The sequence below is a fragment of the Budorcas taxicolor genome, chromosome 3, assembly GCF_023091745.1.
Source record: "Budorcas taxicolor isolate Tak-1 chromosome 3, Takin1.1, whole genome shotgun sequence".
In the NCBI taxonomy this organism is placed as follows: Eukaryota; Metazoa; Chordata; class Mammalia; order Artiodactyla; family Bovidae; genus Budorcas; species Budorcas taxicolor.
In genome coordinates, this window is record NC_068912.1 from 29,854,782 (window position 1) to 29,865,479 (window position 10,698).

The window sequence follows — 10,698 nt, forward strand, 5'->3', positions numbered from 1 at the left end:
TCTGTAAACAAAGGTAAGACTGGGAAGAACACTCTTCCACCGGAACACCAAATATCTCTCACTCCACCCCTACTGTACAATCCTGTACTGCTTACTTCAACTGCCTAAACTGTCTTCCCAAATGGTACTCTTTGGCCTTCTTTTTAAGCTCCCTTCTCCAATTCATTCTTCACCTTACAATCAAAGTTTTTACAAATGCATATCTATCTCCCACTTAAAATTTTAGAATAAAGTCCAAAATCTCTCATTTGGATTGTCAGGCTTTGTAAGCTCTGGACCCTGACTATTTTGTAGCCTCATTTCACCAACTCTTTCCCGCAGCACTTCCTTTTCCAGTAGTTCTAAATATCTCTGGGTCTAAACTTGACTTCTCCTGCCTCAGTTCCTTCACACATAACACTGTCTCTCTAAATTTCATTCTACCCTTTTAGGTAGCCTTCTTTTAACTACCATTTATCCTTTCAGCCTCTACTTAAAGCTCATGTTTTCAGTGTGGCACAAGACTGTTGGTCTGGATTATAGTTTAGTCTCTCCTCCATCCCATGCACAAAGCCAGACTCCATTTACCAGTCCCTCTCTCCAATACAAAGTGATACATGAGCCTTTAGCATTCTCTTCCTTTTCCACCAAGAGGAACCCACGAAGACCCAGTTTCTGCCAGGAGACAACACTCGAGGGAGGGCAGAGCAGCAAGATGCAAAGAGCACGGGTACCTGAACGATCATATAGAGCAGAGTCCCCTGCCCATCAAAAAGTAGCAGAAGAAGGACCCAAAAAGGAAAACAAGGGCCAGAACACATACTGACTTGTGGGCCACTCTGGATTTTTATTCTAAGTATGACTATTTGAAATTATTTATTTAAAAGTTAACTTCTAAAAAAAAAAGTTGACTTCCCTTCTGAACTGCAAGTTCTAACAGGGCAATTGTCAATAGCAGAGTATCATCTTCCTTTGTATCACCAGCATCAATCATAATGGATGGAATACAGCATGTGTCAAATGTTTGACAGAATGAATGACTATAAAGAGACCATGCTATTTCTCCATATATAAAGAGATCTCAGAAGTCATTCTCACTAAATTAGAGAAATACACGTGATAAAAATTACAGCCTCTTGTCTACAAGAGAATACTTTTCCAAGTATAGTAATATAGAAGAAAAAAATAACCTTGAAGCCCTGAGGACACTATTTGAATCAAAGTTCCCCACCCCCTTTCCTGTAGCACTTCCTTCATATGGAACCATGTGAAAGGAGCCAGTTCCCCAACCAGTATGCAAAAACAGGGTGTGGAATAGTGGTGTTAGCTGACAAAGTAGTAACTCTACAATTCTATGTAATTTCCAGCCATTTAAACCAATTTTGGAATATTTTGGTAAACTGGCTGAGGTGCTTTCCTTCTAGGGAAGACATTTTTTTCCTAAATTTCAATAGCTCTCTTAGATTTATTTGGAATGACAAACCTAAAGCAACAGAACAAAAGAAAAGTAGGTTTTTCTGGTGTTTGGTAAAATGGTGCTACCCTAGTATGTGCACAGGACAGTCTATAATATCTATAAAGTTTACAGTAAAGAAAACTATACCTCAGTTTCTATCATAAGAAAAATGGCAAATTAACAAAGCATAGACCAATATGAAACACGAACACTAAGAGAGGACCTTTAGCCAGAAAGGGCCTAAGGAAAATAGAACTCAAGTAAGGTAACAACAGTCTGACAGATGGAAAGCAGATGAAGGTCTTAAAGATGAAAGAGCTAACTTGAGAAAGTATTCCAGGGGATATGGAAAAATGAAAAGCTGTTTAGAGTATCTGACTGGAGAAGACACTGGCAAAAAAAAAAGTACAGGGATTCTTGCAGCTAAAATAGAGCTTAAAAGACCCTTTCTAAAACGCCCTAATTCCAAGATGAGAAAAAGTAGACCCAAGAAAGCCACACAAGTTTTACCCAGAGCTAATTAACAGTAATGCTATCAAAAAATTCAGGTTTTCTGATTCTTTTTCATTAAGTATGGTGGGAAAGCATTGTCCCAGGCATCCTTAAAGAAGCCAAAAGAAATGCACCTAAGTTTCCCTGTCTTCAAAGAACTTAAAATGTTGCTTAGTTAGTGTGACACATAAAAAAGAAAAATATAAAAACAGGATGTAAAAATTTTTTTAAGTGTCAAATTATGCTTTACAAAAATACATAAGGTATTTAGGGAGCTGGGAGATTGGAAATAAAAAATAAAAACAAAAAAGGAACCAAAAAGCAAATCAATGACTGTTGAAGTGGTACTTGAAAGAAAAATTATTTTGATGACTTCTGTTCAGAATGGAATTACATTTAAGGGAAGAAACTGGGGAGGAATTAATAACTGTAACTTTAAAAATTATGGATTGCTTTATATAGTCACGAAAATAAAAGGGCCAATCAGGAAGTTCATGTTTGCAAAATTACCTCAAATTACAGAAGAACCAGTTACAATATATAACTAACAAGTTGCACAAGTTCCAAGTGTAAGAAGTTCATAAGGCAGGTTTGGCTCACTGATTTCTACCAACAGAACCAATGACTAAGCTGTGCTTATGAAAACCAAACCACAGAAAAAAAGAATTCTATTTTCCAGAGAATTGTGGATGTTGAGATTATCTTTTTTTTTTCCCCCTGCTAGTAGAAAGTTCTGGTTTGGTTTTCAATCTCAAGTTACCAATCAACTTGCTCTGCAATCCATAAAACTACAGTGTCCAGATAGGATAAAGATATCGCCAGCAAAAGTCTTATTATTAACCAGAGTCAGTATATTTACAAGATCTCATTCACCATTTTACTGGTAAAATGCTTTACTAGCCTGACTGCCTCCAGTTGCAACCACAAGTACCTTACCAAAATATTCTTCAAGCCAGGGAACAGTGTCTTAAAGTCAATGATATCCTTCTTCACACCATCATACCAGTTCTACAACCCAGAACCCGGAGATTATTACATGTATCTCCAAAATCACCAGCTGCATTAACAACAACTATATAAAATGACCTGTTAGCATATTTTTTAGATGTTTTACAGAAAGCTTTAGACCTACATATGAAAAAGAGCTGGTAATGATTTGCATTCTCTATAATCTTAAAAAAAACTACACTACAGACCAGGAATCAAAAATAGCTTTACACAAACAAGAGCAAAATTGTAGGTTTTGCTGAGGGCATCAGCCACTTAATTTAACCCCATTTCATCAGGAGCAGGAAGCCATGCTGCTGTTTCCATCAGTTACTAGGAAACAAGATAAAGGAAGGATTGGGCAGAAGAGTCTATAGCTGAAATTAATAATTCGATACAGTGACTGAAAATTCCCAAAGGAAAAAAGCACCTAGAGCTGCCTCAAAAAGAGAATCTGCAACATAATCAATGGTTTAATTGGAGAAAAGACACACTCGAGCTTGGGGCTGTTTTTCTCCCCCCTTCTCTAGCCCCTCCTCCCTTCCCCCACCTAAACAGGAAAGAAAGCGCGCCCAGCGTAAACACAGGCCAAACCTCACGGTTTGTCACCACAACAAACTGGAGGTTAGACCAGTGCTCTTGGAGACTGAGTCCCAGGTCTCGGTTGCTAGGCACAGAAACGGCCTCTTTCCCACAGACCTGTGAACACCGGGGCGGGGGTGGGGGTGGGGGACTGGGGCGCGGAGGCTCACCCAAGAGTTTTGGTGGTTTCCTCCCACCCCACCCCCGAGACTTTTTTTTTTTTTTAACGAAAGCTTTGGCAAAGTGGCGACAAACAGCAAAAGTTTCCCTTTGAGCCAGACTTCTAGATCTACCTAACACAGATATACATTTAGGTTGGCCGGTCCCACGGAGTCTCCACCATCATCACGATTTACCAAGCTAACGATTAAAGAACACAAGCGGAGAGGATAAGAGGGCTTCCACACCCACCCCACCGCCGCCGTCCGTTCCAGACACCGCTTCCTTGTCCCCAGCAGCACAGATAGCCCCAAACCAGGGCGCTAAGCAGAGCTGTGAAATTCACACGCGCAAGCCATACAGTGGGAACCGGCCACGACACCCGAGGAAAAACCGGCCGGGTGAGGAGACGCCTGGCGGCCCCCTGTCATCTGAGGACAACACGCCCAGGAGAGAAGTGGCAGGACACAGGAGGAGTTGCCCCGAAAAGAAGCCCACAGCCTCCCCACTTTCTTGGGAACGCCATCCCCTCCGCGGCCGGGCCGCAAGGCTTGGCGCCGGGTCCCGGGTGGGGGCTGCCGAGGGAGGCGCCCCCCGCAAGGCCGGGCGCCCCGGAGAGCCCGCGGCCAGCCTGGCCCCGCCTCGGGGACCCGATAGGAGATCGCTCCCCGCCGAGGCCCCTGCCCGCCCGCTCTCCCGCCTCGACTCACCGCCGGTGTGTCTTCTGGTTCTCAGCCGCGAGCTGGGGCTGCCGTGAGGAGGCGGCGGAGGAGACGAGATCCGGGGCCCCGCCGCCGGGTCATCATACCCCCTGCGCGAGCCGGCCCGGGCCCCGGCCCCCGCCCCCCGGAGCCGTCCCCGCGCCCGTCCCGCGAGGGGAGCCTTCTCAGCCTCCCGCCCGCTCCACCGCCCGGCCCCTCTCCGCCGCCGCCGCCGCCTCAGACCCGCGCGCTCCCTCCTCGGCCTCCCGCTGCTGTCCGGGGCCGCCGCCGGGCCCCTAGCTCCGCAGCCGCGGTTGTCGCCAGACCCGACAAGCTGAGCGCCGAGCGTCCGCCCTCATCCGGCCCGCCCCGCCTCACGGGAACTAGTCCCGGGTCCCGCGCCATGACACCTACTGAGGCGGAAGTCCGGGAGAGCGGGAGGATTACGACGACCTCATATTACGGGTGGGAGTGGAAGTGGGAGTGCGTGGACCTCCGTGGGGAGCCAGCGTGGATCGAGTGCTGGGGCCATCTCCCCGCCCTCTCCGCACGGCCAACACCGAGGTGACTTAAAGGTGCCTAGTGTCGGTGTGAGGTCCAGGTTTAAAATGTCATCCCCGCTAGTGTGACATCACCACCGCCTAGTGTGACACCTCCAGAGATTGAGCAGCGCGCGGGGAGGCAGCTGGGGAGGAATGACCCAAGTTTAGGCTTTAATGTTTCCTCGCTATCTAGAGACGTTCTAGCTGCTTGGCAGAGGTGTATGGGATCTGTGAGCCTCCACGCCCATTAGGACCCCCTCAGGGGGCTCTTCCATTCCCTCCTAGGGAAGCTGGGTTTGCAACAGGAGGTGAGAAAGAATAGCTGTACTCTGAATCCTACCCCTCAAGCGCTTCAGTGAGCTCATACTACCATAATTTTCTCTCCTCTACCAGGAGATAGTAAAACCGGGTGTTCAGGAAAAGGAATGCAACGTTCTGGAAAAAATAAACACTGCCTGAAAACTAGGTTATCCTAAAAGAAAGACAGTTGCCATCTCCCTTGGCCAAGAGATTCTGAAAGTCTTCAGATATACCTCTTGGTGTGTAAAATGCTCTGATTCCTAAAGTGTGGGACATTTTTAGGCAGACAGTATATTTTTTTCCTTCCTACAAGTTCTGGAGGCAGCAAGGATCTGAGCCCTAGAAAGTGATTGTACAGAACTATGGTATTTACTTGCGTATACTCTCTAAGGGGGCTTCCCAGATGGCGCTAGTGGTAAAGAATCCACTTGTTAATGCAGGAGATTTAAGAGATGTGGGTTCCATCCCTGCATCAGGAAGATCCCCTAGAGGAGGGCATGACAACCCACTCCATTATACTTGCCTGGAGAATACTGGAGGAGAGAGGAGCTTGGTGGGCTATCAAGGCTGGTAAAGAGCTGGACACGACTGAAGTGACTTAGAATGCTGGCACGCTAAGGAGAGGGCAGATACAGCTAAAACAAGATTATACTATCAGGTTACATTCCTCAGGTCCCAGCCATTTTACCTCTTTGGGTTTTGTTTATTATTCAGTCCCTAAGTCATGTCTGACTCTTTGTGACCCCAGGGATTGCAGCACCCCAGGCTCCTCTGTCCTCCACTATTTCCCAGAGTTTGCTCAAATTCATGTTCATTGAGTTGGTGATGCTATCTAACCATCTTATCCTCTGCTGCCTCTCCCCTTTTGCCTTCAATCTTTCCCAGCATCAGAGTGTTTTCCAGTGAGTTGGCTCTTTGCATCAGGTGGCCAAAGTATTAGAGCTTCAGCTTTAGCATCAGTCCTTCTCATGAATATTCAGGGTTTATTTCCTTTAGAATTGGTTTGATCTTCTTGCAGTCCAGAGGGCTCTCAAGAGTCTTCTCCAACACCACAATTCCAAAGCATCAATTCTTCGGTGCTTAGCCTTCTTTATGGTCCAGTTCTCACATCCTTACGTGACTACTGGTAAAACCATAACTTTGACTGTGCAGTCCTTGGTCAGCAAAGTGATGTCTCTGCTTTTTTAATATACAGTCTAGTTTTCTTATAGCTTTCCTTCCAAGGAGCAAGCCTTTTAATTTCATGGCTGCAGTCACCTTCTGTAGTGATTTTGATGCTCAGGAAAAGAAAATCTGTCACTGTTTCCACTTTTTCCCATTCTATTTGCCATGAAGTGATGGTACTGATTGCCATGATCTTAGTTTTTTGAATGTTGAGTTTCAAGCCAGCCTTTTCACTCTCCTCTTTCACCCTCATCAAGAGGCTCTTTAGTTCCTCTTCACTTTCTGCCATTAGAGTTGTATCACCTGTCTATTTGAGGTTGTTGATATTTCTCCCAGCAATCTTGATTCCAGCCTGGGATTCATCCAGCCTAGCATTTCGAATGATGTACTTACTCTACATGTAAGTTAAATAAGCAGGGTGACAATATACTTGTTGTACTCCTTTCCTAATTTTAAACCAGTCAGTTCCATACCTGGTTCTAACTGTTGCTTCTTGACGTGCATACAGGCTTCTCAGAAGACAGGTAAGGTGGTCTGATAGTCCCATCTCTTTAAGAATTTTCCACAGATTATTGTGATCCACACAAAGGCTTAGGCATAAGTCAATGAAGCAAAAGTGGATGTTGTTAATATTTATTTTATTTATTTATTTGGCTGCACTAGACCTTAGTTGGGACATGCAGGATATTTTAGTTGTGACATGCCGGATCTAGTTCACTGATTAGGGATCAAACCCAGCTCTCATGCACTGGGAGTGTGGAGTGTTAGCAACTGGACCAACAAGGAAGTCCCTTGTTAAACCTCTTTGGATCAAAGAGATCATTTTTGTGAAGATGTACTCAAGTGGTTATGCAGCCTTTGGATTTCTCTCTTGCCTTAACAACACTAGAAACAGTTCTATTGGGAAGAGGAAAGTTTATTTCCCTGGAGAACCAGGGTTAGCAAGAGTGTTCAATTCCACAGGGAAGTTTTGGTTACTTATTTTAACAGAAACTTGGAGGACATGAAGTGCTACACTGGGCTGACCTGGGAAACATCGAGACATGGAGAGTGGGCAAACAGGGCTGCTTGGGGAGCCAGGAGAAAGGCAGAGCTTGAGCTCCAGGGAAGAGCAGATCTCACTTGAAAAGCAGGCTTTCAATACCCTAATTGCTTACTGTGCTTTGGTTTAACTCAACTGCATGACAGGCCTCTAAGCTCCTGTTAGGAGAATAGAACATTATGTCCCTTTCTGCTTTGTCAAACACATCTCACAATTTGCCCTGAGGATGCCTTTTCCGATTAACTCCCACTTACTTCTAGTTATTCAGTCCTGCATCATTATTTGACTACTTCACTTGCTTCTTGTATGCTATTTATTTATACTTGTTGATATCATTTTCATTGCTCTTTGGTCATTTCCTCAGTCTCACTATACGGAGACCTTTTCAAATCTGGTGTTTTCCCCTCTCTAATATTTATATCCATCCAACAAACTCTGCCTACTCAATGGCAGGTACTCTCCTAGACCCTCAGTCAGATGCGAGATGAATAAGACATGGTCTTTTCCCTCAGAAAATTTAACAGTGTAGTGGGCGGGGGCGGGAGGGGGGTGGTAATGCATGGATGATGTGTTTCCATGAAGAAATACATCCACTTGAAGAAGATTTGAATGACAGTGTCGAGACTGTCATTCACTATCAGAGAAGGTGATATTTAAGCATGGTCTGCTCAAAGTTTCAGAGTTTAACCGAAGTTCATTTGTTCATTCAGCAGAAATCTATTGAGTATCTTCTGTGTGCCAGGCACTGTGTTAGAATTAAAGATACGAAGAAGAAAAGGTGTGGTCTGTGCTCTGAAGGAGCTCCCAGTTCAGCAGAGGAATGTCAGGATTTGGGAACTAAAATGGGCTGAGTCAGATTTTGAAAGGCAGCGCAGAGCTGGTAGAATTTAATCAGGCAAGTAATATGAAGGAATGTGTGCTTTAAAGAGAGAACTGGTAGCAGTGAGGAGGATGGCAGGCTGGAGTGGGAAAAGACTGGAGAAACAGAGCGTACTTAGAAAAGAAAACTATGATGAGGGTTTGATGAAGCAGAAAACTTGGAGAGAAGGGGGCAGATATGTGAACTACTGGGCTTCCCAGGTGGCACTACTGGTAAAGAACCCACCAGCCAATACAGGAGAAGAGACGTGGGTCTGATCCCTGGGTCGAGAAGATACCCTGGAGGAGGACATAGCAACCCACTCCAGTACTCTTGCCTGGAAAGTCCCATGGACAGAGGAGCCTGGCAGGCTGCAGTCCACAGGATCACAAAGAGTCAGACATGGCTGAAATGACTTAGCAGGCACGCGTGTGAACTATTTCCTCCCAAATTCAGGGCAGCTGGAGAGGGAGATGGAGCTGTTGCCAGTTGGAAGCACTGATGTCTCATCTAGGGTATGATATCCCTCTAGGGCTTGGAGCCTGGATTCAGTATTGGAGGCCAGAAGTCTCTTCCGCAGGAGCTGCAGTGCATAAGGCCAAGTAGAAGCTGACCAAAAGGCTGTTTTGAGAGAAACTAAGGCAAAGTAGCTACACAAGTAGTAGATATGAGGGACCAAGAAGAAAAAAGATTTCAAACAGAAACCAACAGTTGCAAAACTGGGAAAACCAGATGAGAGGGAAAGACTGAAGTGAAGAATAGAAGGCAAAACATGGGAAATTTTTTGAAAGAACAAGAGAAAATCCTCACTGATTTTTAAAATTTATTTTTAATTGGAGGATAACTGCTTTACAATTTCATTGGTTTCTGCCATATATCAACATGAATCAGCCATAGGTGTATGTATGTCTCCTCCCTCTTGAACTTCCCTCCATCTCCCGCCCAGTCCCACCCCTCTGAGCTCCCTTTTCATAGAGCAAATAACTACTGTCTGTTGTCCATATGGCAATGTATGTTTCAGTGCTACTCTCCCGGTTTGTCCCCCGCTCTCCTGCCCCCGCTGGGTCCACAAGTCTCTTCACTGTGTCTGCCTCTCCACTGCTGCCCTGCCTATAGGTTCATCAGCACCATCTTTCTAGATCCCATATGTATGTGTCCACATATGATACTTGTTTTTCTCTTTCTGACTTACTTCACTCTGCATAATAGGCTCTAGGTTCATCCACCTCATTAGAACGGACTCAAATTCTTTTTTATGGCTGAGTAATTTTCTACTGTATATATGTACCACAGCTTCTTTATCCATATGTCAATGGATGTCTCAGCAGCTTCCATGCCCTAGCTATTGTAAATAGCGCTGCAGTGAACACTGGGGTACATGTGTCTTTTTCAATTATGATTTCATCAGGGTGTATGCCCAGTAGTGGGATTGCTGGGTCACATGGTAATTTTATTTCTAGTTTTTAAATGAATCTCCATACTGTTCTCCATACTGGCTATATCAATTTGCCTTCCCACCAACAGTACTACAGGGTTCCCTTTTCTCCAAACCTGTCTAGGTTGGTCATAGCTTTTCTTCCAAGGAGCAAGTGTCTTAATTTCATGGCTGCAGTCACCATCTGCAGTGATTTTGGAGCCCAAGAAAATAAAGTCTGTCACTGTTTCCATTGTTTCCCCATCTATTTGCCATGAAGTGATGGGACGGGATGCCATGATCTTCGTTTTCTGAATGTTGAGCTTTACGCCAACTTTTTCACTCTCCTCTTTCGCTTTCCTCAAGAGGCTCTTTAGTTCCTCTTTGCTTTTTTGCCATAAGGGTGGTGTCATCTGCATATCTGAGGTTATTGATATTTCTCCTGGTAATCTTGATTCCAGCTTGTGTTTCATCCAGCCTGGAATTTTGCATAATGCACTCTGCATATAAGTTAAATAGGCAAGATGACAATATACAGCCTTGATGTGTTCCTTTCCTAATTGTGAACCAGTCCATTGTTCCATGTCTGGTTCTAACTGTTTCTTCTTAACTTGCATACACATTTCTCAGGAGGCAGATAAAGCGGTCTGGTATTCCCATCTCTTTAAGGATTTTCCAGTTTGTTGTGATCAGCACAGTCAAAGGCTTTAGCATAGTCAATGAAGCAGAAGTAGATGTTGTACGAGAATTCTCTTGCTTTTTCTATGATCCAACGGATCTTGGCAATTTGATCTCTGGTTCCTCTGCCATTTCTAAATTCAGCTTGAACATCTGGAAGTTCTGAGTTCACATATTGTTGAAGCCTAGCTTAGAGAATTTTGAGCTTTACTTTGCTAGCTTGTGAAATGAGTGTAATTGTGTGGTAGTTTGAACATTCTTTGGCATTGCCTTTCTTTAGGATTGGAATGAAACCTGACCTTTTCCAGTCCTATGGCCACTGCTGAGTTTTCCAAATTTGCTG

At 44.6% G+C, this 10,698-nt stretch overlaps 1 protein-coding gene across 3 annotated transcripts in view; it reads right to left on the reverse strand.

Moving 5' to 3' along the window:
- The window catches only part of HIPK1 (homeodomain interacting protein kinase 1), a 55,934-nt gene extending 51,471 nt beyond the window's left edge, over positions 1-4,463 (reverse strand). For all 3 annotated transcript variants that reach the window (XM_052638171.1, XM_052638170.1, XM_052638169.1), the window contains exon 1: positions 4,366-4,463. The gene's annotated coding sequence lies outside the window, so the exon portion shown is untranslated. The remainder of the gene's footprint in view (positions 1-4,365) is intronic.
- Positions 4,464-10,698: the final 6,235 nt, after the last annotated feature.